This window comes from Doryrhamphus excisus, linkage group LG2 (genome assembly GCF_037039965.1).
Source record: "Doryrhamphus excisus strain RoL-2023G ecotype Guam linkage group LG2, RoL_Dexc_Guam_v1.1, whole genome shotgun sequence".
NCBI classification, from domain to species: domain Eukaryota; kingdom Metazoa; phylum Chordata; class Actinopteri; order Syngnathiformes; family Syngnathidae; genus Doryrhamphus; species Doryrhamphus excisus.
The window spans coordinates 3,117,547-3,145,076 of record NC_136358.1 but is presented as its reverse complement, the minus strand read 5'-3'; the positions used below and the strand labels follow the sequence as shown (position 1 = coordinate 3,145,076).

Here is a 27,530-nt window from a genome sequence, read left to right as displayed (position 1 = left end):
AACAGTTTTCTTGTCGCATAGATGATCTTTGAGCATTTTTTGCAGCACGGTGGAACCTCATAACATTATGTCTAGGTTTGTGTACATTTTCCGGTTAGCGTACAATATGACACATAGTAGTAGTATAAAACATGTTTTGTGGAACTTAATTGGATTTACATTATTTCTTAAAGGAAAATGATTTCCGTTATGTTTTCTGATCTTGATGCTAATCGGGGTTCCGTTGTAGTTCCTTAAAGCAGCAGAGCGTTTCTGACACAGAGGATGTTTGACTTGCATTTTTTGCAGTGCATCACCAGAACAATTGAGTTGATTTGTTGTGCTATAGATTATAATGCTACCTTGTTTAAATGGAATTATATATTTTTTTAATATTTCAGGCATATATTGTAAGTAAACCACATATATCCTGTGTATAGGATTTTGACATCTAAAAAGGTCTTTGTATTCTTTTTCTGGCCCCCATGCGGTAACAATGGGAAGTGCAGCTCTGAGCTCAGCATCCCTATCTCCTCCCTCTGTCTCTCTCTCTCTCTCTCTCTCTCCCGCTTCCTCTCCATGCACAGTGAGGTGTGTGTGTTGAGTGTGTCTGTGTGTTGGTGTAAACCTGACAGCGGCTGCATTTCCTCGAGAAAAGCGTTTTTTTCCTCCTCCATGCTGCTGCCAGTCTTCTTGGCGCTCTCATCCAGACACTAATACAGAGAGCAGGTAGCATCAGTGTCCATCTATTCCCCCCCCAGATGTTGTAAGGCTACTTTTTTTTTTTTTTGTAAAAAAAGAGGCGGGTGTCTAATGGAATTCTGATCTCTTCCAGCCTGTTTTTTTGTGGGAATAAGACACACATTGCTGTTTTCTGACTTTGCCAGGGAACGAAAAGGGGACTCCTCTGGAATTTCCTATGGAATTTAAACCATCAAACCCTGGTAAGTAAGTTTAGATGCCTTTTTATTCAAATCCATCCATTTTTGATGATTACATTCCTTGTTTGTATTTTTTTTTTTCATGCAGTTACCGGGTGCTTTTGCATTCATCCACCGATTTAAAGTAAGTGAGCACTTTTTTTTTTCCTCCTCTGATGTGTGATGTGGAGTTAAGGATGCACTGTGCACACATTTCTGCATTCGCTGCATTCATTCATTTAGCAGTTTCCGCTAACAAAAGCCAAAGAGTGCATGTTCCCCTTCTGTGGAAATAGTGGAAAGTGAATTCATCTGTTCCAGTGTCAAACTGTCCCCACTGTGATACCTTTTATGAACTGTAATGGTAACATCCTTAACTGTTGTGCAAGTGTAAAAAGAAGTTCAACACTCTCGATTATGCCAGTGAGGATGATGATGATGATGCTTTGGGAGGAGAGTTAACATTCCAATGTACTTCTTAAAATTATTACTATTAGTAATTGAATTATTTCTACCATATTGTACTGAGCAGTCAGGACAGATGTGTATGCTGCTTTCCGTGTGCTGGTTCTATTGTTTTTTTCTTTCATCACCTGTATCCCCGAGTGTCGTATGTGTGGGTGTGGGATTGGGGCTGGGTGGGGTGTCAGGACAATTCTAAGGGTCAAAGTGCCCCCCAAAAAATAGAGACATGGGGACAAAAGCGACCCAGGTGGCAAACATTACAGATTCTCTTTTTCCTGGTACCAATCTGAAGTGGTATTTATATATTGAAAAAAAAAGATTCAGGTTCCACGATTCAACTGTGAAATTTTATTTTACTTATTTCTTTTTTGACGTATTCCTGCCATACTGTACTGAGCAACCAGGACAGAGATGCGTGTGTGTGCCCCTAATTGTCATACAAGTCTAAAAAGACTTGACTACTGCATGCCGTGTGGAGTTAAGGATGCACCGCGCGCACATTTCTGCATTTCCTCACAGCTTTCTCATAATTTATTCATCTTTCTCGACCACACGTTCTCTGCGGCTTTTAGAGGGAATCACGATAAAAGGCAAAAGTGTTATAATAGTGGATGCGTTGAGAAGTTGTAAGGTTTGATGTCTTTTTATTTTTTTGGTGCCCTGAGAGCCAATTACATGTGATTTGCAGCTTAGAAGGGATGGTGGTGTTGGGGGGGGGGGGGGAGCTGAGAGAAATGGAGATGAGATAATGAAGTGGAAAGTTTGTGTGGTGCAGGCAAAGTTGAAGGATTGAGGTTACACATGGCATGAGCAAAACTTTACATCAGGAGATGGTACGAAAGCTCAAGGTAGTGGTCCAATGCCATCCTTCTTGGCTATTGGTTGCCCCCCCCCGGACCGCCCTTTTGTGGAAAATGTACTGTTGCCGTTGCGACACCTACCTAATTTACGGATCTGGTAACATCCCTAACATAATTAATTTTACAAAAATGACACTGTACAAGTGTAAAAAGAAGTTCAGACTGTCATGCAAGTGTTAGGCAATGGTCAATTGTGCAGTACAGCCTTCTATTATTATGGTGTACTTATAGCCCAAAGACATTCTAGGGTTACTATCACAAATTTCCTGTTCATCCTCATAATCTTTGGTACCTTCCCAAAAACCAACACACATTTTTCCAATAGGAAGAAGTGGAAATGGAATGGATCCATACAAGCGTCAAACTGTTGTCATTGAACTCTTGAATTAACAATTAACATTCTTGACTTGCAGTGTAAAATAAACCACTCGGAGTGTAACGAACGCGCCAAAGGAGATGACTTGTGTGAACCACTTCACGTAATGACTAAATGCTCTGTGCTCTGATTATCATATTACTTTATTCCTGCCTTATTGTACTGAGCAGCCAGGACAGGGACATCGGACGTGACGATGGCCGACCTCACAGTGTTTCTTCAATTCTGCTCTTTAAAATGAAGCAATATTGGGGCTTGCAAAAAGCAATGAAAAATAGCTACAACCAACACAGTTCTGAGGGCATCCATGTTGTTTCAGATGTAAATATGATGGATCAATACAAGGATGAAGCGTCTTGATGTGCTATATATATCACTATATTGACACTTACTATGGTACCCATTATGTCATTGGATGCTCATATCACCTTGTACTTCGGTACCAGGTGCATTATTAAAAAAACTGTATTATAGAAAGCAGGAAGTGAACAAATGTAACAGTTACTGATTGTAAAAGTACCAGATGGAGGGGTAGGATTTAATAAGCTTTGCTTCTTCCTACTCCTTTTGGACATGTGGAACTGTGAAGTGATTATTTGATGCATTCAATTGTAATCTGATGCATGTTCATTACCAAATACAGGTCGTGTGTGTGATGTCACAGCATACATTGTCGTGGGTACTGATGCTGGGAAACGTAAAACTCCGATTATTGGTGTCAATACCCTAACACGTAGTCAGATTTTTCTTCTAATCCAGACTTTGACAAGAGGTTTTGAAAACCTTCATTTTTAGTACCAAATATGTGGATGGTTGTGTAAAAATACAGTAACTTTGTTTGATGAGATACCCCCTTAGGTGTAGACAGGGCCTAAATTCTACAAATTCTCCAGAGTTTTCGTGTGGTCTTCTGTGACATTATGCAGTTATTTTCCCCACAAAAGTTTCAACCCTTTATTTCCAACAGTAGGCTTTATTTTTGCTCTCTGCAACTCCATTATCCCAGCATCAGGAACACCTTGATGGCGGTCCAAGACCTCCCGAGCCAAGCCGGCGACTCCCATGGGCCGCTTTATAATGAGGATGCACTGTCAGATAATTAGATACACCTGGCATGGGGAGCCTTTTTTTCAGGAAATGTTGATCCATCCCCAAATAACATGACTGCGCCTGCCAACGTTAAAGCTTGAAAAAAAAAAAAAAAAAAACGAAGACGAAAACCCTCCTGCTGTCCTCTTCTCCTCTCTCATGGTGTTTTATTTATTTATCCACTTCATAACGCTCTTGGAGAGCTCGCCAACGTTTTTGGCTGCCAACATTTCTCCCAAAATTGAGCACCTCCTCCTGATAGCATCTTGTGCTAACTCTAGGATGCACCTGACATTAGGGGCGTTTTGCAGTTTATATTGAATACTCAGTAGTTGCAGTATATATTTGCTCCTGCCTGCTTTCCATTCCCTAAAATGTTAACCATATTTAATACATAGTAGTAATTTTGACTTTATTGGATGCACTTGTCTCACAAGCCGTTGTATATTTCCTGTTCCTGTCTCGGTCCAGGGCAACATTTACTCCGGGATTTGCCTTTCAAACACAAGTGAGGATGCGGCTTGTATATTTAAGACAGACTTTTGCAATTTTATTTTGTCTTACACTCCTTTTTTATCTAATTGCTGTCTCAGTTCAGGGCAGTGTTGGCACCCAAATTTGTCATTTGAACATCTGTATGTGTGGGCATTTAAATTTAGTCTAAAGTAGTACTTTTGACATTGATTTAAAGGGGACCTGCGATGCTTTTTTTTACTTTTGTGACTTATAAATGTTGTATTATTATGTTAAACGATGCCAAAATTTCAGGTAATGAGGTTTACATATTTGGAAGCGAGCCCTGAAAGAGGTTTGGGATGGCTCTCAATGCTCTGTCTCTGAGTTTTTTTTCTAACACCAGCTCACTGTGACATCACAGCTGGTGACGTCCTTATATGGGCATGCCTTGGTAAAAACTTGGTGGTTCTAATCGCAGTGGAGTGGGCATGCCCCAAGGCGGACTGTGGGTGGAATAATTTTAAAAGTGTTTTGGAAATCGAGCTGGAAAAGGCACAGATTCTGGAAGCTCTCGAAAGCTTTCTATGTGGGTTATCGTGTGTAGCTGCTCTATAGGAGACTACAACTTAATACAAAGGTCCTTAAATCATTTTCTTACATCCTTTTCTTACATCCAATCCTGTTCCTGCCTTATTTAGGTCCAGGGTGCTGTTAGCCAATAGTTTAGCATTATAACAGCTGAGTGGGAGTGACTCGTGTATAAAAAAATTCCAAAAAGTTCCACAAATTTTGCCTAGCAACTAGTTGTCCTGGAAAACACACAAGGCTGAACAGGAGCAGGGACGCTAATCCGCCCATTGCTGTTGCTTCTCCCTTTTCCGTTAAAAAGGTTAGAGCAAAAGTTTGATTAAAAAAAAAAATAAATAACAGGAAAAAAAAACCACTGCAACGGATGAAAATGCTCACCTGTGCTGTTTCACTCTGCGGCGCTTACTTCTCCTTTGCACTCGTAAATCAGAAGCTCGTTAAGTCGCTCTACGACAATGTTTGCCTTCCGTGGGAGACGTCGATGCTATTTAGCTTGATATATGCGATACAGCAGCAGTGCTGCTGTGGATGTCCAATTAAAGCATCCTTTCTAAAAACTCACCATCGCTAGTTTCTTAAAGTGACACTACAGAGAAAGGAGTTTCTTTTAATAAGGGGCAAGAAGTTTGCTGCATTGCCTTAGTATATTCCACATACTTACAGGCAAGATAAAACAGGAAGTGTACACACCATCTATTTTCAATCAATGCTCCTTGAAGATCACGGGGAAATGTAGAGACAAGGTTGTGGAGATGATGCATATTTATTTCATTGCCCGGCACACAGTTTGAATAGACAGGGTACATCCCATAATTTTAGGTTTATATTGAAATTGTACTCAAAATTTGTCCTCTGTTTGTGTACATACAGTACAGTGTTGTCGTATTATTAATACTGTGTAGTTCCTCGCTAACACGGTTACTAACGGTTTATATTATTGATCACAGCTGCAAACCAAGTTGCAAGTGCCAGAATTCGATTTAAAGGTGAGAAACTCAATTCAACAAGTAACTTATGAAAAGTATGAAAGTGTCGTACGTGGCGTTCTGCCTTCTACTCCTCCCTTCCTACGTCAACTAAGTCGTCAGTTCAAGTAAATGTTTGTTTATCCCTTTCATTTGTGATTGATACGCCTTTCAAATTGTTTTTATATTTGTACATATATTGACCAAACTGGTCTTTATGCCACTATGTTGTAATATGGAATATATGTAATATTTAGTACACAGGAAGATAATAAAACTTTTGTTAAATAAATGTTTTTTTCCGAACATTGCATAATACGGCTAGTTAAACAGTAGCCTTCCAGAAAAGTAATTCATTGCCGTTTCCTGGGAACTCAAACCAGTAGTCGCCGTCTTCAGCATCAGAATTGAACAGCCTCATAATTCCTTCGTCGCACACTTTCAGTCTTTCTGTGTCCTCTTATCACGCAGCAGTCCGGCCTTTTGAAACTCGTTGGCGATAGTGAATTTTTTGACACACTATAAACCTTACAATCCCACCTCCACTCGATGTTCCCAGCTTCGTCCGTTCGCTTTGATGATGAGCCGCTTTTTATTCATCTGAGTATAACAGAAACCGAAGCTGTAGTCATCTTAAATTGAATCAAACTTACCTAAGTTTTGTCAGATCAAAACACGATTTCAAACTGTGATATTAGCGTCCGGTTCACTACTTCCTGAAGTATTTTTTTTAGCCATAAACTAACTATCACTGTTAGTGTAGTGGTTTATACACTAGACATTACAGTACTGTGTGTGTTTGTGCATCATCGGAGCAGGAAAAGGGCAGAATATAGCAACATGCATTATCTAACCAAGGCAGGCAGCACCTTTCATACAGGACGTCTCAAAAGTCTGATGAAAGCCGGAGAGATCGACAGATTTTTTTCTTTGTCTCCAAATTAATCTGCAATGACAGAAAATGGAATTCGAGAGTGACAGCAAGGAAGATGGAAGATTTTTTCTTTTCTTTTCTTAAGGCTTAGAACATTGCAATCCCTCTCCTTAATCCTGTGTGTACAGTGAGCTGAAAGCGAGCACACATGTAAACACTGCTTTCTTCCTGCCAAGTCCTGCTATATCTCTGCTGGTTGGCATCATGGGAGAATAACAATGAGGGGGTCGCCAGTAGAAGGATCAGTTTCCCTGGGCCTAGTCTTTATCTAACACCCCGGCTTCTGGAGATCAATTCTGCCAGGTTTGGGAGATGACAAACAAACGGTACCAACAAACACCGTCAAGGAGTAGGAGGTTCTTCATCCTCCTCTCTGTTCTTTCATGGCAGGTCCTGTGATGCACATTTTCACACCTTTCGCCACTTCCCAACACCTTCTTCCACTACATATGTTCCAACAAAGGGGAAGATGTGTCAAAATCTTACACTTTTGAAAGTATTCTTTTTATATTACTCCGGCAGGCATGACTCCTTTTTGAGACCTTTCCCAAATGCAACGTTTTGTACGCACGTATATCTTGGTGGATATTTACATATATGGACGTAGTGGACATGCCCCAGCAGAATTCACTCAGAAAATTGTAGAATGTTCATGGAAGTAGTCCATTTAGGCTACAATTGGCATGTTTTTCAGACTGTATTAATTCCATCTGAACTGAATTTGAATGACATATATTAGAGAAATAAGCAGTGTAAGATTGTGAAAATCTTGTTTTCCTCATGTGATGTGGTCGTTGAATGGTGCCAAATTTTGATTTGCATATTTAAAAACACTCTAATTCATAATTAAATTAGCAAAATTGTGAAAATCTTGTTTTCTTCATGTGATGTGGTCGTTGAATGGTGCCAAATTTGATTTGCATATTTAAAAACACTCTAATTCATAATTAGGAAAATTGTGAAAATCTTGTTTTCCTCATATGATGTGGTCGCTGAATGGTGACAAATTTGATTTGCATATTTAAAAACACTCAAGTTCATAATTAAATTACCAAAATTGTGAAAATCTTGTTTTCCTCATATGATGTGGCCGTAGAATGGTGACAAATTTGATTTGCATATTTAAAAACACTCTAATTCATAATTAATTTAGGAAAATCTTTAAAACTGTGGACCCAAGACCCAGTATTCTAGCAGCTGGAAACCCAAATAAAGTGACAAGGGATAAAGACTGTAAAAAATAGTCTGGGACATTCCTGTGGAGATAACTTTAGTATTCACCCAGATGGGCTGGAGGGGGGAAACATCCATGCTAATATGAAACTTGGCGCAAAGAGCCTTTAGGCAAAGTGCAATTGGCATCTTTTAGTTCCCCACTGGACATCTGATACGGGCTGGCAGGAGATGGACTGAAGGAGATCATCAATAGGGACGCCTCCAGGGAAGGGAACACCTTCATTTCACTCCTAATATGCCTCCTCCCTTCTTTGATTGGCTAATATGGTTAGAGCCCCGCATCCCTTATTGGATCATATCAAAGGTCAGAGGAGTCCTGCGGACCAATCAATCTCGCCGAGAGCAGGAAGCGCCGAATTGAGGGTGAGACCATCCATCTAGTCGGAATGAAAGTGGGCGAGGAAGGTGAGATTGAGCTGTGGACTCTTGGAATGTGATTTTCTTCTACACTTGTTATTTTTCACAATTCTGTGGAAATGTCTGACTTATTAGTCCTGAAATCCTCAGCGGACATCTCTCCCATTTTGAATGGATTTTGAACACACATTTCTCATCAAAGAATGAAGATTGTATTTTAAATGGATCAAATTTGCTGAGGTTTGTCTACAGCCGTTCATTTTCAACAGATTATACAAACAAAGCTGTGAGCAAGAACACTATTGATTTAAAATGACATTGGACTCAAAAAAGTCAATTATTATAGACTAATCATTGTCAAATTTGCTGAAGCTTATCTCTCCGACTGACAGTCAGGAATCCTCTTCATATTTGAAGACTATCCGAGCAAAGCTGGCGGCAAAACAAAAACTGATTTTTAAAACGACGCCTGGCACAAGATGCAAAAAAACCCCACGAGCTCCATCTGTTTTCTGCAAATTATTTTTGCTGTTTTTAAACCATCTCAACCAATTTTCGACATTGTTTTGTCTACTGTTAATTTAAAACACAAACCTGAACCCAAACACATGCTCAGTATAACATTAGCTATCCCAATACTTTTGGACAAATTAAATTGAATGCCAGTTAAAGTGAAAATAATACATTCAACGATGAAGTGACCGATTTAAAATAACCCTGTGACCCATTTAGAGCACATGAGCCTCAGTTTGATAAACCCTGCACTCAATGAGACAAATACTCCAGGTGAGTAAATCACATTTTATTTGGTCTCTCTTGAGGGCATAATTAGCCGAATTAGCCTCCAACCCACAACCAAATGGACCCCGAGTTGCCCTGTGGCCCGACTGTTAAATAAAACAGTATTTACTCTGTGAAGATTATAAGTCACTGTTTTAATAAGTCACCGGGGGTGGCGTTGAGTGCGAGCTAATGTTTGCTCAGGCAATGGCGCCATTACTCACGGCAAAGTCAGGAGGGGTCTAGTCGGGGACGGGGAATCCGGGGAAAGAGGAAGGAATTATCAAAAGGTGTTTTTACTTGAACATCCTCGCGAGCTTGCTTGCTTGCTGGAGGCAGGCCGGCTAATTGTAGACAGTCAGTGAAACATATCTGCCATGAAAAAAGGAAAAAAAAGCCTGCAGTGGGAGTCAAAGCTGCCTTAGGCCTGAGCCAAAGTGTTTTAAATGGATTACACCAGTGTGTCATTGCCATTACACGCTCCTCACAGGGACCACCACCACAGGAATTTTTATTATGGCTTTACGACTGATCCTCCCTTTCTTTTAGGATCATACTTGATGCATTTATTTTTCTCTACCACAATAGTTTCATTTCATATTTTATGTTTTGAAAGTATGTGTATGTATACACGCATAGAATGTTGTCAGAGGAGCGGGCTGTCCTATGTGGGCGTGGCTGTAGGTGGGATACGCTCTCTGCTTCCCCCGCCCTTCCCCAACCTCTGCTTTACGAAACAAACTCAGGCAGAAAGTTATTATAGTTGGTGATTCCCAGCAAGAGATAATATTTTTCATCTGTCAACTGCATTTCACACGGGACTGTTTTTGTTGAACATGAATGTGAAATATCCGCCAAGCTGTTGCTGAAGCCAGAAGCAGCGCGCTCTCGCCAGGAAAAGTGCCTTGATGTCGGACACGCTGTGTTGTCCATGGAGGTGGAGAAAACCACAGTGCTCGCTGTCTGGAACGCTGTCGTCCCGCAAAAAACGTGTAATGACCACATTTCCGCTACCGAGGTTGTGCCAAGATTGTCTGCAGTCATGGTTGGCTCCTGAGCTCCACGGCACCAGTGGTGCTTCTGACAAAGTGTGTCTGACAATGAGTGCGCCTCCTCGTGCACCAGCGGTTACACTTTGAGTTCATACACGGTATGTCAGGGGTCTAGGTTAGGTTGGTGGTTGGGATAAATTTAAAACACACAGTTTTGGCGAGAAGCACAAATCCAAGGGAATACAGCTGGAATAGGTGCAGATTCTGGAAGATCTAGAAAGTTTTCCGTGCAGGTTATGTATTATGTAGTCCACAACTCAATACAAAGGGTTGAAAAAAAGCGCAATCGGTCCCCTTTAAATAATTAATAATTTGAGATATTTATAAATTTCGATAAGGTTAGAATATTTTTATTACATTCATTATTAATCCTTAGTAATGGAACCCGATTGTTTGCATCATCAGGGATGTGTCCATTGGGGCAGCCAGACTTTTTTAAAACATTGAGACATGACACCACATGGAGTCAGCCATGGCATGTCCGAGATGAGAGAGTGAGGGGAAAAAAAAATCTTCTCCTCCCATTCCGTGTGGAAGTGGTAAGTTGTCTTCTTTTAGCAGTAATAACGCTGGAGTTTATTTTTCACAGCAACACACATTCTTAATGTTTCCTGTTTCAGTTTTGCTTCTTTGTCCTTCTTTCCTGAAAAAATTCAATTTATCAATATTGAATGCTATTTCGCGAAAATTCACCAACCAATTAACCATGATAAATGAGGGGCGACTTTTATTATAATTATAATTATAAAAAAATGACACTTTTTACATTATGTCAAGTTGGCCTATATACTGTAAGCAGAGAGCTTGTAATACATGCTTGTTGTCATCACCTGGCTGTATTTCTGCCACCTATGCCGCTCTGGGATCTGAGGCCAACCTTTTTGCAGCAGGTCTTAAAGGCTTTTAGAGGCTTTCATATCAGTGATCACACACTTGCTCCTTAAGCTAATCATTGCACTTGGCGCCAATGAAACGTGATCTAACACAATGACGGCACAAATTAGCCTTAGCCGGTGGACAACAGGACCAGGAAGATGTATTCATGCACTCCTTATCCCTTGCCTGCCTCGGGCTGCTATTAATCTTGTGGCCCGGTTGAGATGAATTAATACACTCGAGAATCTGAATTACCTTTCTGTGTAATGTAATTCCACTGGAGTGAGATTAAAAACACGGCAGCTTTGTTAGTAGGTTCTGACTATAAAAACTGGCCCTCGTACCCCTTATACTACCTTCATTTCCTTTGTATTGAAACTGGCAAGGAGTACATTTGGAATACAGGAAGTGAACAAATGTATTGCAATTTGTATGATTAAATAAGATCTGCTTCTTCGTACTCCTTTTTGGACATGTGGGACTTGCAAGTCCATTGACACCATTACCATTACCAACCCTGCATAGATGAAAAAATGGTTTGGTCCTGTTGTCCAACCAGGAAGTGGCCTATCATGCAAAACCATAGCGGTAAATACATTCAATAATATCCTTTAACTGTACAGGCTGTGCTCTATTCCTGTTTGGAGAAAACATGCAAATCTGGAATGTGTGATCTTGCATATTTATGACACATCATAGCGGAGGTTCACGGGTGTTGCTTCAGCACTTCTGCCGCAGTGCGTGACATACGGCTGCCGTCGTGTCGAAAAACATCCCACCATTATAATAAGCTTGCTGTTTATCCCAGCGGGCAAAATAAATGTTTTATAAAGTGGCCCCGAGAGGTTCGCAAATGCAGTAAGTGAGGTATTATGGGTACGAGTGGCGGAGACACCTGCTACGCTAACGCTAATAGCGAGACGGCATCATTCACAGTTGACCCCGGGTTTACAATTACCATAAATACCTCCACTGCTTGCTTAAAACATGGCTCCCAGAACCTCAGTTTTCAATTTGTGGCCTCTTTAACGTAAGGGGCCAAATGTGGGGCTCCCCGGTCTTGAGATGGACTTGGTCATCATGGTCTCCATTAGGTGAATGCAAATGTTTGATGCTTTTATTTGGCACTCTAGCAGCCTCTCTTTTTACTGTAAGTCACCAAATGTTTGTCCCGCCTTCCTACAATCTGTCTCAGATGAACTCAGTAATAATCAAGGACTGTGCTAAGTAGATCCTAACACTTCACCAAAATAATTATTCACTGATTCCGTGCTTCTATTCGGCGACTTAGCAGCATCTTTTTACTGTACACAGCCAAATATACCCTTCCTGTCCTCCAGTGTCTCAGACGGACTGTAGAATCAAGGGCTGCACTGAGTGTAAACTAATGCTTCAAGAAAATGATTTACTGACTCCATGTGTCGATTCGCCGCTCTAGCAGCCTTTTACTGCAAGGGACCAAACGTGGCCTCGCTGTCCTCCAGTCAGTCTCAAATGGAGTTTGGCGTTAAGGGCTGTGTTAAGTAGATACAACTGCTTCACCAACATTTTAAAGCACCGATTCCATGCTTCTTGTCGGCTCTTTTTACTTCATGGAGCCAAACGTGTCCCCTTTGTCCTCTCGATGGACTCCGTAATCAAGGACTGCGCTAAGTGGTTGGTTGATAAAGCGTCACTAAAATGATTATTTACTGATTCCATGCTTGGATTCGGCGCGCTAGCAGCCACTTGTACAATAAGGGTCCAGATGTGGGCCCCCTGCCTCCAAAGTCGGTCCCCAATGGACTATGTAATTAAGGACTGTGTCAGTCCAATTAACGACAGTGCAAAATGATTATTCACCGATTCCATGCTTCGACTCTGCGTTCTAGCAGCATCATGTCACTTTATGGATCCAAACGTGTCCCCTTTGTTTGCCGGCGTTTCTCTTAATTAAGGACTACTGACTCCATGCTTCGATTTAGTCACTCTAGTCTTTTATTGTAAGGGGCCAAACATGGCCCCCATGTCCTCCACAGCTATGTAATTAAGAACTGTGCTAAGTGGATGCAAATTTATTTAGTTGCTACTTCTCTTCGGCGCTCTAGCAATCACAATCTTCAAGCCATTCTCAACATCGAGAACGATGTTAGCAAAATTTAAAGTTTGTTTCCACAGAGTATTTAAAAAACGAAAATCTCCATCCACACACTGCAGTTTAAAGAAAATCTCAGTCCACATAAAGATAAATTTACTGGGCGTCATGCACATTTTGGCAAATCAGAACTTCCACAGCTGATTTGACTGCAATTTGCCCTCCGCGTTGCTGCGGCCGTGCCAATTCATGCAAATTTAACCAAACCCTGCAAATTGTGCATGGGTTCCCGACAGTTTTAAGATTAGTCACACATCAACTGTCTAACCCACACGTGTCAATGGAGGGCCGAAGCACTGCAGGTTTTCCCTCCAACCGGTTTCTCCAGCAGATGATTTAATCAATGAGCTCCTTCCCTCTATTTGAAGGTGGTGTTGATCATTGAAATCACCTGCTTTGGTGACCGGATAGAAAGAAGTCTCGGCTCTCCACGGCATGAGTTTGACACCCCTGGTCTAACCAGTCACATGTAACCCAGCATTGCCCACCCACTGTTTATGTAGCAATATTTCAACTCTTTATTGCTCTAACAATGGAGTCACCAACATGTCCGCTGGTACCAGGTCGGGTGTCCGCGAGCCTGTTCTAAAAATAGCACACGCACCAGTGAGTTGTCAAAAATGTTATTTTATTGTGTTGCTTCCAATTTTATGAAAAATCATCTTATCTCTGAAGATGGAGCTACATGGAAAGGGAAAAAAAAGCTTTGTTTTCAGGTCATTTAATCATTTGGGAATGTCATCCGTCCAATGCAATTTTCATATATTCAATCGCGAGCAAGTCTTTGGGGCTTTAAGGTCTTTGCAGAGGCGGTGCATGAAATAATTAAAAAACCTGCTTTGTCTCATTCGAGGGGGATTTGAGTCTCAGTTTGATCTTGTTTGTTTGCAACTCCTTGGTGAGATAAACAGCAGCAGCAGCACAAGCAGCGAAGAAAAAAAAGCTAATATATGGAAATCCAAAGGATGCATTGGCACGAATGGCGACCCGACTTGGGATTATTAGCATGTCATGATTATCTGCGCTGTGCCTTTTTAAAAGTGAGCAGATTCAAATGTGAACTCCCACAGCAACTCTGGGAGTGTTATAATGATCGTAAATGTATGAGGGAAGGGTAGATAAATCTATTATCAGCATTATGACAAGCGATCAATGCTGCGTCTTATTCCCACTGACAGTCTGAAGCTAATACAGTCATTAGTCTCCGTCACAGCAACTGAAAGGAGCTTTACTTTTAATTTGCTGCTACCACTGATTCTAAATCTTAAAACAACCAGTCAAATATTACATTATAGATCGTTGATAGCAGCAAAAACAGTGAAATTATGTACTGGCGTTGTAAAATGATCAAAGCATCCAATAGGGTGATTCGATGATTAGGTTGTCGTATCTATTTTGCTCAGTCATTGAGGACATTTTAGCTTTTACTATAGCATTTACTATCTTAATGTCATAGTGATTACATTGTACTATACTACTCAATGGTCATTTTATAGGTCAGGTTATAGTACAAGTCTCACTTTGTCATTTAATAGCATCGGAAAGTGTGTTCTTCTTGTCATGTGACTCATTCCTGAGGAAATCGGTGGCCGGTCTACAGGTTATTAATCATAAGAATAATTAGTGATTGAGTCATGTTACTACTTCATGCTGAGATTGGTCACTAGTAACATGCCGTTTCTAGGTTGTGCATGTGACTCGTTAATGCAAACATTGGTCAGTCTACTGTATATATCAGACACTACATTGTGGCACCAGTTATTGGCCGGTCATCTTGATCGTTGTGTAAATGTTGTTGGTCAGTCATGTGACTTAATCTGTATGAAAATACCGGTCAGTCTACATGCCACTAATTACAGGGAGCACCAGTTATTGGTTGGTGACTCATGATGTGAAGCACTGACGCCTATTAGTGGGTATTATTGCTATTTGCATAATATAATATATATAATATATGAATGACCAGTTATGTTGGCACATATAAAAACATACAGTGGCGTGTGAAAATATTTGCCCCTTTCCTGATTCTTAGTTTTTGTCACACAGATCTGCAAACATATAAGAAATCAGGAAGTCGGGGTAAACATTTTCACACCATTGTATAATACATTCCTTATTGGAATTTCTCAATATTTATTTTTTTTCTTTAAGAACATCATAAAAATGTCCTTTTTTTGTGTGCCCAAGAATGTCTGCCTGACTGCGCTAATGCTGGTGTTATTTTGCGCGTTTGCACACTAACAGATGCCGAGTGGGATGCGTATGCTGAAATTAAGACGAAAGAAAAAAAGAGCCATTAGCAGAGAAACAGGAACAAAGAGGGAAGGAATATATTTTTCTGCGGGTATGAATAATTCAACCGGCGCCCAGAAGAGTATGCAAACACATTATTGATGCTGTTGTGCTCGCATGTCCTCTCAGTCTAGACGTTTTCTCGGAAATGTTTCACTGTGAATTTGCAAGATTATTATCTTGGACTTTTTTCTGCTTATGATGACCTAGAACAAGTGCAGAACTGCCTCAACGATCAGAAAAAAAAAAGAAGCATGCAACTTTAATGAGGACGGTTAACATTTAAAATGTGAGCTCTTTGGGAAGGAAGGAGAGTTGTCATGAACTGTAGCCACACTTTGAACCAACCTTCACCTTAAAAGTGTAAGGTAATATAATCGCTGATGCAGCTTTTTGACATCATAGACCTCCATTTGACACCTAGCACTTTAATGGTAGTGTCAATCATATGGATAATGCTTATACGGAGTGCCAACAGTAATGAAGTAGCCTGAGAGCATATTTATTTGACCTAAAGTGCATTTACCTGAAATGCATATTATTGGTCGCCCATGTGTCACTCTCATGCAAACATTGGTAAATATGTCGGTTATGGCAACACCAGTTATTGATAGGTCATGTTCAATTGGCCAGTCTGCATGTCAATCCTAAAATGCAGCACCAGGTTTTTATTGGTCTTTTTGTGAGTCATTTCTTATGCCAACATTGGCTGGTCTACATGTCAGTCATTCACACAATACATATAGATAATACATTAGTATGTAGAGCAGGGGTGGGCAAACTACGGCCCGGGGGCCACATCCGGCCCACCAAGTGTTTGAATATGGCCCGCCTGTTTTTTCCAAAGTATTTAATTTAAACTCAACATACAACCTGGCATCGCGGCTTGGGCCAACTTTTTGATGGTTGAAGTAGCTGCTTTATCAATTTGGTTATTTGATGTGGTCTGTTGTTTACAAAATACTCCTGGAAAAAGGTGCACAAGCACAATAATAGTAATACAAATAATAATAATAATAATAATAATAATAATACTATTATATTAATATTGTTGTTAATAATATTAATATAATAATGGTAGTAATATTACAAAATACTCCTGGAAAAAGGAGCACAAGCACAATAGTAGTAATACAAATAATAATAATAATGTTGTTGTCAATAATGATAATAATACTATTATATTAATATTGTTGTTAATAATATTAATATAATAATGGTAGTAATATTATTATTATTTAACAATAATAATAATAATAATATAATAACATTACTATAACTAATAATAATTCTAATAAAAATAACAATAATAATAATACATTTAATTTCTAACACACTTTACATCAAATAAATGATTTCAAAGTGCACATATAGCAGATTGCATGACACTTTTACATGTAAAATATGTGTAAAAATATAGGTGTAAAAATGGACTGTTACGTGTAAAATACTACATAATCCCCCCCTGTCAATTTTGTTAAATTAATGCGGCCCGCGAGTCAAAAAGTTTGCCCACCCCTGATGTAGAGCATGGTTTATTTGGGTGAGATTATTTACCTCCAACTGGCAACCTCTAGTACGACACTCTCATTTTTAAAGCTTCGCTACATCGTCTCTCACAGAAGACTTAAGATTGCATTCAAAGCTCATTGGGTTGGATTGAGAAGGTCAATGCCTCGCCATTGTCGGGGGATGGAGTGATTGATACGGAAGGAATATATAAATAACATCCAGCACAGGTAGTTAGCTGCATAATGGATGACAAAGCAGTCAATAAGAGGAGTCTCTTCAGTTCTAATTGGATGCTACCATGTGTGTGTTCTCTTACGACAAAGATCAAGTGTGCATATATGAAGCCTTAAGTATGGTATTAACGTGCCCTATGTAGCCATGTGTGTTTTCAGCATCAACACTCATTAGCATTGATTTTTTTTTTTTTTTTGCCCTCCCAGCAAGGCTCTATTGCACACAAATCACAGTAAATTTGCTCTCACAGTCTTGGACACAGTGGGGCCTGCCCTCTGGCAGTGGAAGGAAAATATGGCAAATATTGAATAGTTTAGCCAGATATCCCACACTCCATCCTCAGTAGTGCCCCTCCTGAAGGCTCTATTTGTCAATGCGAATCTTCTGTAAATTTTAAAGTTATATCAAGGATTAGCCGCCCATGGTTCTGCAGCCGAATTGTCATAGCTCAGATGTTTCTATAACACCAAAGTGAAGGAAATGTGCATTTTTGAAAAGAGTTTGAAAGTTATTTTACACTGTTTTTGCGGCTACTGATTGGATGAGCAAGAGAAGGCGGAGGGGGCCAATGTGGGGCGAAAAAGACATGAGTCTACTCTATCCATAACCATCAATATGTCCCTAAAAAGAAAAATCTCTGAAGATAAATGGACATATTCTTTGCCTTCACTGCCAATGATGCTGCGTGGTGAAAAATTAGCAAAGGGAAAATATAACATGGAAAGACAAGTAGCCAACAGCAGGTGGGGTGGGCGTAAGAGTGATTTCACAACTACTGTGGAAGGTTGGGCAGAGCAAACATACTTTCAAGAAGTGGATGAACGTGCGAACGACTCTAAACGGCCTACATAGTTTAGTGTCTATATAGTTTCAAAGTGGGACTAAACATGCACTCAACACCTCTGTTAGTTGAATTTGGTTGTTGAAACAGGTACAATTTGAAAAACATATAAACCGTGTAATGTTTTGTATCTCCAGACTGTTTATCTTTAATGGAAGAGGAGTTAAATGGCGCTCTTGATGGGTAAAGGTTGCCGACCCCTGAGCTATAAAGACGTCTCTCGCCGTATTGCTGTTCAAATTTAGTGGCTTCAGTCTCACGTTTTTCCCAAAAATATATTAATAAATCATGCTGTTTTGTGGTAGAATTGAATAGTAAAACAAAGTATGCATATTTGGGCAAATTTTGTGTCGTTGTTGTTTAAATTAAACATTTTCAAGAATGAAAATAGCCAATGACTACAAATATAAGGGATTAAGAAGAGGCATTCAAATTGTGGTATGCAGTATTCTACAGTGGCCACTAGGTGTCAGTATGCGAAACATGCAAGCACCAGACTTGATTGCCAGAACAGGATTTGATTACAGTTTTCAATTAGCGGACACAATAATAACAATCAGAAATAGAATTGTAAAAACATACTGTTGCAGCCTTAATCCTTAATTACTTCTAGATATAGTACACAGTCATTGGATGGTATGCGGTCAGTCTACATGTCCATGAGTCAGTCATGGGTGCTATATGCTGAGCTAATGGTTGGTCAGTCATGGTTCATTTTTTTGTGCATTGGCCGGTCATGCGACTCATTCTTGTAAACATTGGCCAGTCTACATAATAAGGTGTTGATCAGACTCATTCAGACATTGATCATGCCTCATGTCAGCCATTGCAAACCATACCAGTGACTCATTCTTCATGCAAACACTGGCCTTGGTTGGTCAAGTGACTCATTCGTTTTGCAAACAGAATCATCTAATTTGCATAATTGACCATACATATAATCAGAACGTCAGTAAAACCGCATGTCTCTGAAAGAGTTAGAAGACGCATTTGAGCAATTCTGCACTGATCATTGAAAGCGGCCAAGAAAATAGCATAAGGGATCACAGCACACAAACGAATAGCAGACACATTCCAAGGAAAAGCATAAACAGCATAAACATGGAGAAACAGGTAGTGCCAAATCGATCTTTGGCGGTCACAAATAAATAGATGTATGGGAAACACCAGCTATAGTCATTCAGACATTGATTGGCCTACTTGTCAATCATGACACATACTGTATAATACGTACACGTAGTAGTACAGTATGTGATCATTCCTTCATTCAAAGATTGGTCGGTCTGCATGTATATTGTTCAGTACCTCTCGGCCATTACTTATACACCAGTTATTGGTCGGTCATGTTAAATGTTACACGTTTTCCGTGCCCGTGTTGTCTGTAGTCGTTTTTGCACCTCCATCACTATCTGTGTGCTAAAAAGAGCATATAATCATGTCACAACTCCCTCTGGGGGGGATTAGCATGAATGCATATTATAGCTAAGAATAAAACAACACTGACATTTTACGAGAGACAAATAACGCGGCGGTATACCAAAACACCCAAATTAATCAGGCAAAGACAATAACCACACTGTTGTTTCCCTCTACTGAAGAAGCTTAATCACTAAAAGAAGCTGCCTTTTTTTCGATTTCCTGCTGTGTAATTATGTTAAATACGTACGACTGCTTCAGTTACCTCCCAATATTCATAATAGTGGTGGTGATAATAATAATTATGTGAACCGTGCACCCTTCTGGCAGCGGTGAATGTAAATTTCGAGGTGATTTCAGTGGCATTTGAGCTTATTGCACCATAAGAGAAGCGAGTGACACGAGGATCACAAGCCTTAATGCTGTTCTCGAACACACACCCCCACCCTGTAAGCCCCTATGGGGGTCCCAATTTCATCAGCGATATTACACCCCTCATTACCCTTGGAAGAAAAAAAAAAATAGGGTTTAAGACATTGCTCTATATGAACTTTTTTGCCCCTGAGCATGGAGATTGTAGTTTTTTCTTTTTTTTCTGTCTTCCAGTCTTGACAGTTGAATGGCGAGGGTCTAACCTTAATGGCTTATTGGATATTTGAGCATGAATAGGTAATATTACTGTAATTCATTTAAAAATTGTATTTACTTTGTTTTGTAAGTTTTAAAGTGTTGTCAATTTTAATTGTAAAATATAAAATGAGGGCTGATCTGCCCTATATGTTTTGTTTATATTTATAGTAATTAGAATATACCATGAACATACATGGCACACCCAAATCATAATATAACATCACATTACGCAGGATTTAATCGTATCTCCTACTTTTAAATCTTTTCAAAAGTTAAAACAATTTTTTTATGTTTTAATACATCATTCTCTTTGCCAATCATCCCAACTTGTCATTGTTCACATTGCCTGCTAGAAAAGTCTCCTAATTAAATCTGCATCCGCATGCTAATCACCCAGCTATGGTGAAGGCTCCTTCACCTCCTGGTGCGCCTCCAGTCAAAATAAAGCACTTCAAAAAACGCACAAAACAAACGCACCTCTCTCCCCGCTTTATCAGCAGATGACAATCACAGGCAACGATTAGGCCGCTCAGGAAGGCACCCTGAGGTGCTTTTTGGGGACACGACACAGTGTGACTCAACTGAGCAATGCCACCCACATGTCTCTTTTGGTTAGGAACTTTATTTTGACACAACTCTTCTCAATGTAAGGATTTTGAAGCTCTGTTGCTGAAATTCGCTTTCTCCCAGCACGACATCGCACGCCTACGGTAAATGGATGAAACAGCTTTCAGCTGATTATTTCAGCAGGATTTTGGCATTTATTGAAAAGTAAGTTCATCATAAAACATCTTTAGGACCTACTGCAAAACACTGACAGCAGTACTCTGTTTTAAGGACTTACAAAAACACTCGTCAATGATCCTTGCATCTTTCATGAGCTGAACACAAAGATCTGAACCTTTTTCTGTTTACACAAAACCTGTTTCTCTCAAATATTGGTCACAAATCCAAAATAAATTCTCCTTTGACCTATAATCTTAATTAACACATGCACACATCAACAGCAGAGCTCAATTCCAACATCATATACAGTACGCGTCACTAACTTGCAAACATGTCTATCCGCCGTTCCTCGGAACACCACTTCCCCACTAGTGTGAGGTGAATCCATGCACTCTGAACATCATCACTGCTGGATGTCAGTTAGTACAAACTACTAAAGTTCATTCAATCTTCTGCTTTCCACACTTGGCTAAAATGGCAGTTTAAGCCAAAAAGTGTCGGATGAAATGTGATTACCGTTCTTTGTTTTGTGTTCAGAAGAATTGCAGAAACCTTGCAAAGAGACGAATTATACTACAGTGCGGGGAGTGTTTTAGCTTGATTTTCATTATCAGTTCATTTGGAGCTGTTGATGAACCATATTTCCTGCCATGTTGAGAAAATACATTGAAAATGGGCACATTTGAAGCATAGTTGCGAATGGTGATTAATCTTGATTGAGAATATGTGAATCTGATTGAAAATGTTTCTCATTTGACAGCCCTAATATATGCAAATGATTTTTTTATGCAGTATATAATACTTTATGGCTGCTTATGACATAAAAAAAAATAAATAAACTCTTCACCAGTGAAATGAATCTCACATACTTTAACAGCTTTTTGGCTCCCTCATTATCGCGGCGTAGATGGCGTCTCACTTCCCCTTCTCGCAGAGCTCCAGAGATTTTGTTAGGAGGGGCGGCCTAATTATGTACACGAGGTGTTGAAATGTAATTAACGCCATGCAACTTTGGCTGCAGTTTGGAGAAGAACATGTGGTTTTGTTCGAGGTCTTCTTCTCCAAAGCACAAAGATGACATACTTGGTGGCTAAAGTGAAAATAAAGTTTTAGACTATTAAAGCATGTAGTCGCCCCCCCTCAAGCTATGCACAGTGTTAAGGCCATGCCCCGCACTCGCTTTGATGTTCTGGAATGGAGAAAGGGTGGTGGTGGTGGTGGTGGTGGTGGTGGTGGTGGCTCGAGTGCAGCCGGTTTAGCCAACAGTAAGTCCCTCCTGTGCTGCAACTAACCTTTTATGGTGGCTTATTTACTCTTCAGCCGTCCATTAAACAACTGTGACAGTGTTGCTTTTAGTGGGTCTATTTGGGGAGATGCTAAAAAACAGCAGTGTGCTGTCATGTAGTGAATCGTTGACTGTTTTCTTGTTGTAGATTCCTAAAAATAGCAGAGCACACCTGTTATATAAACTATGACAACTGCTCTTGCAGTATGTCCTTCAAGGGACCCTTTGTATTGAGTTGTATTGAGTCTCCTATAGAGCAGCTACACACAATAACCCACACAGGAAACTTTTTAGATTTAGTAGAATCTGCACCTATTCCAGCTGTATTTCCTTTTGATTTGTGCTTTGGTCTGTTTTAATTTGTTCCTAGTATGCTCATTTTTTGACCCTTTGTATTGAGTTGTGGTCTCCTATAGAGCAGCTACACACAATAACCCACACAGGAAACTTTTTAGATTTAGTAGAATCTGCACTTATTCCAGCTGTATTTCCTTTTGATTTGTGCTTTGGTCTGTTTTAATTTGTTCCACCGATGGCCCGCCCCAACCATATAAGAAAGTCCACCCCTCTGTGACATCACAAAGGGGCAGTTTTACCACGCCTTTTTAAACTAAGCGTTTTGAGTCATCTCAAACTTCTTTCAGGGCTGACTTCCAAATGTGAAAACCTCATTATCTGAAATTTTGGCATCGTTAACACGAGAATACAACATTCTAACTACATTTATAGGTCAGAAAAGGGAAAAGATGTGTTTATGTTTCACATAATTTGCTTACCAAATAAAATGCCATAGTTGCGTAATTAAATTCTCCTCGGTAGCATGTTGACACATCCCGGACTTGATCACTGCCACTCCATCGGTCATCAGTCAAAAGTCCGAGTCAAGTCCAGAGTCATTGGTGTCAAAGTCCAGATCGAGTCCGAAGTCATCAAAAAGCCTGACTCGTGTGACTGCAGTACACGCCCCTGTCTCGCAGTATAGTCTGAACACTGACTTCTGTGGAACTCCCAAGTTCACCTTGGTCTGGCTTCTAAGGAGCAACCAGGATTTGAAGGAAGAAAATCAGATGATGCATCAAGAAAAATGGGAAAAAAAAATAAGAAAAAAAAATCCCACTGGCTTTATCACTGACAACATGAACATGTATAAGCTTTGATATGACTGAAACATAGTAATACATACTACACATAAATACATAATGCAGAATGTTGTCTAATAAAAGGTATGTAGACATGGACCCTGCATTCTTTTCCCAGCTCACAGCATCACTGTCATACATGCACCTAATCCTAGCAGGCAAGAATCCTATGCATAATGAGGTCCATAAGTCGGCCGTACGCCGTGCATTGATCTGTTCGCAGCGAGACAGGAATGAGAAGTGAGCCAAGGGAACGCATAGAACGGTTCGTGCGGGAGGATTAGCCCGCCGTCCACTCAGCACTTTTTTTTTTTGTGGCCCGCAGAGTGCAATTGCTGATGGGAAAAAAAAAAAAAAAACAGGCTCAGTGCAATTCTGAGCAAAATCCACCTGCCATGTTCCGCTGTGTGTCAGCGCCTAATGAGGACTGAGTGACAGGATGCCCGGCTTACGACCCCTAAACAGACGATTAGAATGTTCGAATGATTGACATATAGACTGACCAATGTGTACGTGATCCATACGCAACATCTACAAAGTGCTGTCAAATAGACGATCTTTGACTAACTGTATGCTTTTGTTAATGCTGGGTGGCCATGGTGACGAGATGCTATCATTTGCTATCATCCTGTAAACATGCTCCCTGCTACGTGTCGGTGGTTTCTTACCTTCTGATCACTTTCAGGATGAATGTTTTCCCCACCTTGTACAATACAATGTTGGTATTCAGGCTAAAGATTGTCCATCCGTAATCTGCCATCCCACGAGGAAGCTCATGCATAATGGATTCCTCGCTCCTCACACACACACACCAGGTTAGCATCCCTAGAATTCAACACAATTTTAAATGGAGCTACTTCATTTTAATGGATGCTAATCATGTCATAATTGACACATGCCTGCTATGTCTTTTACAATAAATGGATCTTGTGTTTGAATGTCAATGAGTGGTGACAGGGAGCCGGGATGGTGCCATGGTAGGCAATAAATGGCTTGGCATCTACTTTGTTGTGACATTCCGAGGACTGGTGACAGGTGGGTGCCCTGTCTCTTACTTTCCCCTCGGAAATATCCTCGGCATTTATATTGACGCCGGGGACATTCTCAGATATTTCTTCCTGTCTGCTTTTGGTTGTGTTATATCAGCGTGTGGCATTTATCTACAAAAGGCCAGAACAACACTCCATATTTAAACAACAAGGACAACACGCTGATATTTAACAACTTTTAATATTCTGCAAAAAGTCAAATTAAAGTAGCTCAACATCTGCAGACCTGCCAACATGCATGCGTTTTTTGTACACTCATTTGCTTCACTGCTATCCGGGTACAAATGTTGCATTTCGCCTTGCATATGTTGCATTTCTCCTCTGATTTTGCATCGGAATTTGCAATAAGAATAACGTAATGCATCGATTAGTTCCATCTGCAATAATACTCCCCTTCCGTCATCATCTTCTGTGCCCCGCCCCGCTTTTACTCATGTTTTAACTATGTATTAACAAATTAATGTTGTATTTTAATATATCTTTTACTCTGTTAACTTGCTTTTATTCAACTCCATTCTTCTGTAAAGTGTCCAAGTATTTTGAAAAGCGCTATACAAATAAAATGTATTATTATTATTATTATTATTATCATTTGCTTGCTATGAGGGAAGCTAACATGCTGAATAACAGAACATCACATGTTCAACTCTGGCAACTACAATGTTGCCAGAAAGGAAGTGACAAATTCTTGACCAGATGCTTAAAATGATTGTATTTTGAGAAAAAAAAATATGTATGAAGTCACATTACGATACCTTATTGTAAGAAACTGCCCCACATTGGACAGTAGTCATAATTGAGGTACTTATTAGAGTAATTGTTACACCGCTAGTTTGGTACTAGCCATGTATTGAAGGGGTTAAATTATTTATTTAATTCATTTTCTACGGCTTATCCTCACGAGGGTCGTGGGCATGCTGAAGCCTATCCCAGCTGTCTTCGGGCGAGAGGCGGGGTACACCCTGGACTGGTGGCCAGCCAATCACAGGGCACATATAGACAAACAACCATTCACACTCACATTCATACCTATGGACAATTTGGAGTCTCCAATTAACTTAGCATGTTTTTGGAATGTGGGAGGAAACCGGAGTACCATGCATGGGGAGAACATGCAAACTCCACACAGAGGGTGGAATCGAACTTGGGTCTCCTAGCTGTGCTAACCACTCTCGGTAAAATTAATATTCATTTATATATATTTGTTTTTACATTTACAGAGGGGGAATTATTCATAAATTATATATATTGAAATATGATAGAAATAGTGGCAACATGGAAGAGCTATAAAAGCAGGGATGTCCAAAGTGTAGCCCAAGGGCCTTTTTGCCATCTCCGGCTCATTTTTTATTGGCCTGTGGCACGCAGTATATACACTATTAGCATAATTTAATCAAATACAGTATAAGACGGACCTCTGTACGACCCTAAAATTAAGACGACCCCAGGCTGCATCTGTCCAGGTCTTTGGTGCGTGGGAGTGACAGGAAGAAAGCCGTGACTTGTTTAGGGAGAAGTTGTGCATTCAGTCGACCCCTAAATATAAGAAAAAAGTTCATCGTTATCTAGACTCACAAGCAAACTGGTCTTTGTCTTTATTCCATAAACTGAATATCTCTTTTGGCGTATCTATCATTAGATTGTGTAGTTCCACCTAATACCTTTTGAGTTCATGTTAAAGGACATGGAGGACAAAGATTCATTTGTGTCACTGGGAAAAACAAACACCCGTGCTGCATTTTACCCATAATTGAGTCTTTAAGTTGATGATGAGGTCGCACCAGTAATGTAGACACATGGCGTCTCCGTGAAGACATCCTGACAGCGTATTTGCGTTTATTTCATAATACAAATTGGGAGATTTGTCAGTGGCAGCAAGCGAGTGTATCATTTGCAGATGTCTCCTTCCTATGAGTTCACTATCATGACGTTCCCCATGTCTCTTAATACCGCTCTGACAAGACAATATAACATCTTTCGTGGTGTCAAAGCGTCTTAGCGGAAGAAGACATGCGACAGCCTAAAAGCCAAATATGTCCACTGCGTCACTGTTTTTTTTTTTGTTTTTGTTAGACGCGAGATTGTGGCAAATGTGGCCTGACTGTTAATAAGTTCCATGTCTGAAATTGTGCCTGCTGAAGACGTGTTTTCTTTGTCATCACTGTCAAAAAAACATTGAATTTTAAGTCATTCAAATACATTTATGTTATGCTGACTGCAAGAACGCAGTTGATTTTGAAGCAAATTATCATCGGTTATTAACCGATGTTCCTCAAACTAAACTTAAACTAAAATCAAATAATGTACAAACAGATAGCAGTGTTAGGATGTCCTTGTCAGAAACAATAGACCATCTTTGATCATCCCATTACTGCTCTGCTCATGGAGCCACTGGGAAAGGAATTTTGCTCCCTGCTAACTGGAGGCGACTTGGTACACTTTACAAAGTAGGAAACGCATATATGCCATAGTTGTAGCTTTTTAGTTCTTTACTCTTTCAACTAACCGCATTGAGGTGTCCCCAGAGGAGAGCGCTCTCGGGTTCCCCCGCAAACATAACGAGATTCGACACTCCATTTTTTTTTTCCAGCGAGGAGCGCAAATAAGTGCACTTGAACCCGAAACAAAACCACACTCCCTCAACGCCCAAACTGTTCCAAGTTCAGTGGAGGGAGGAAACTTAAAGCTGGAGCGCTTCATTAAATTTTAACCCGTGGACTTGAAGTGACAGCACCCAGTAGAGGCGCAGAGTGGCTGGTATTTTCTTTGCACTGATTTTTGCCAAGAGTGTTGGGATTTTGTCGCCAAGATTTTGACTTTTTTTCTTCCCACACTATTTTTTATTTTTGCAAAATGTGTACAAACAGCATACATTTAAAGCACAGTGGTCATAACATTATGTGCAATATCACAATACAATCCAAAGAAGTTGAAAGGCAAAAAAGTTTTATATTTACATGCAGTAGTATGAGAGTGTTTGTCCCTTCATGATTTCTTATTTTTCATGTTTGTTTCAGATTTCAGATATTTAATTAGTCGATGGAAAGACAACTGAAATATACAGTTTTTAAATTCAAGGGAGAAAAAAATGGCCTTATGTGGGGAAAAAGTGAAACACACCAACAAGTCCACCTCTGGATGGCTGAAGAAAAACAAAATCAATACTTTGGAGTCCAACTCCTGACCTGCATCAACTTCAAAAGGCTGTTTATGCTGGAAAACCCTCCATTGTGGCTGAATTACAACAATTCTGCAAAGATGAGTGGGCCAAAATTCCCCCACAGCGTCGTAAGAGACTTTGTTTTTTTAACATCACTGGCGAAGCAAGTTATCGCAAAT

The 27,530-nt window shown here is 40.1% G+C and overlaps 1 protein-coding gene across 41 annotated transcripts in view; it reads left to right on the top strand.

Moving 5' to 3' along the window:
• Window positions 1-556: 556 nt before the first annotated feature.
• LOC131124820 (receptor-type tyrosine-protein phosphatase delta-like) overlaps window positions 557-27,530 on the top strand; it is a 259,050-nt gene continuing 232,076 nt past the window's right edge. For 38 of the 41 annotated variants that reach the window (XM_058065644.2, XM_078795428.1, XM_058065633.2 and 35 more), the window contains exons 1-3: window positions 557-708; window positions 815-923; window positions 1,009-1,044. The gene's annotated coding sequence lies outside the window, so the exon portion shown is untranslated. Of the gene's footprint in view, window positions 746-814; window positions 924-1,008; window positions 1,045-27,530 lie in introns of all 41 variants that reach the window. The other 3 variants (XM_078795359.1, XM_058065612.2, XM_058065609.2) reach the window with 3 other exon arrangements.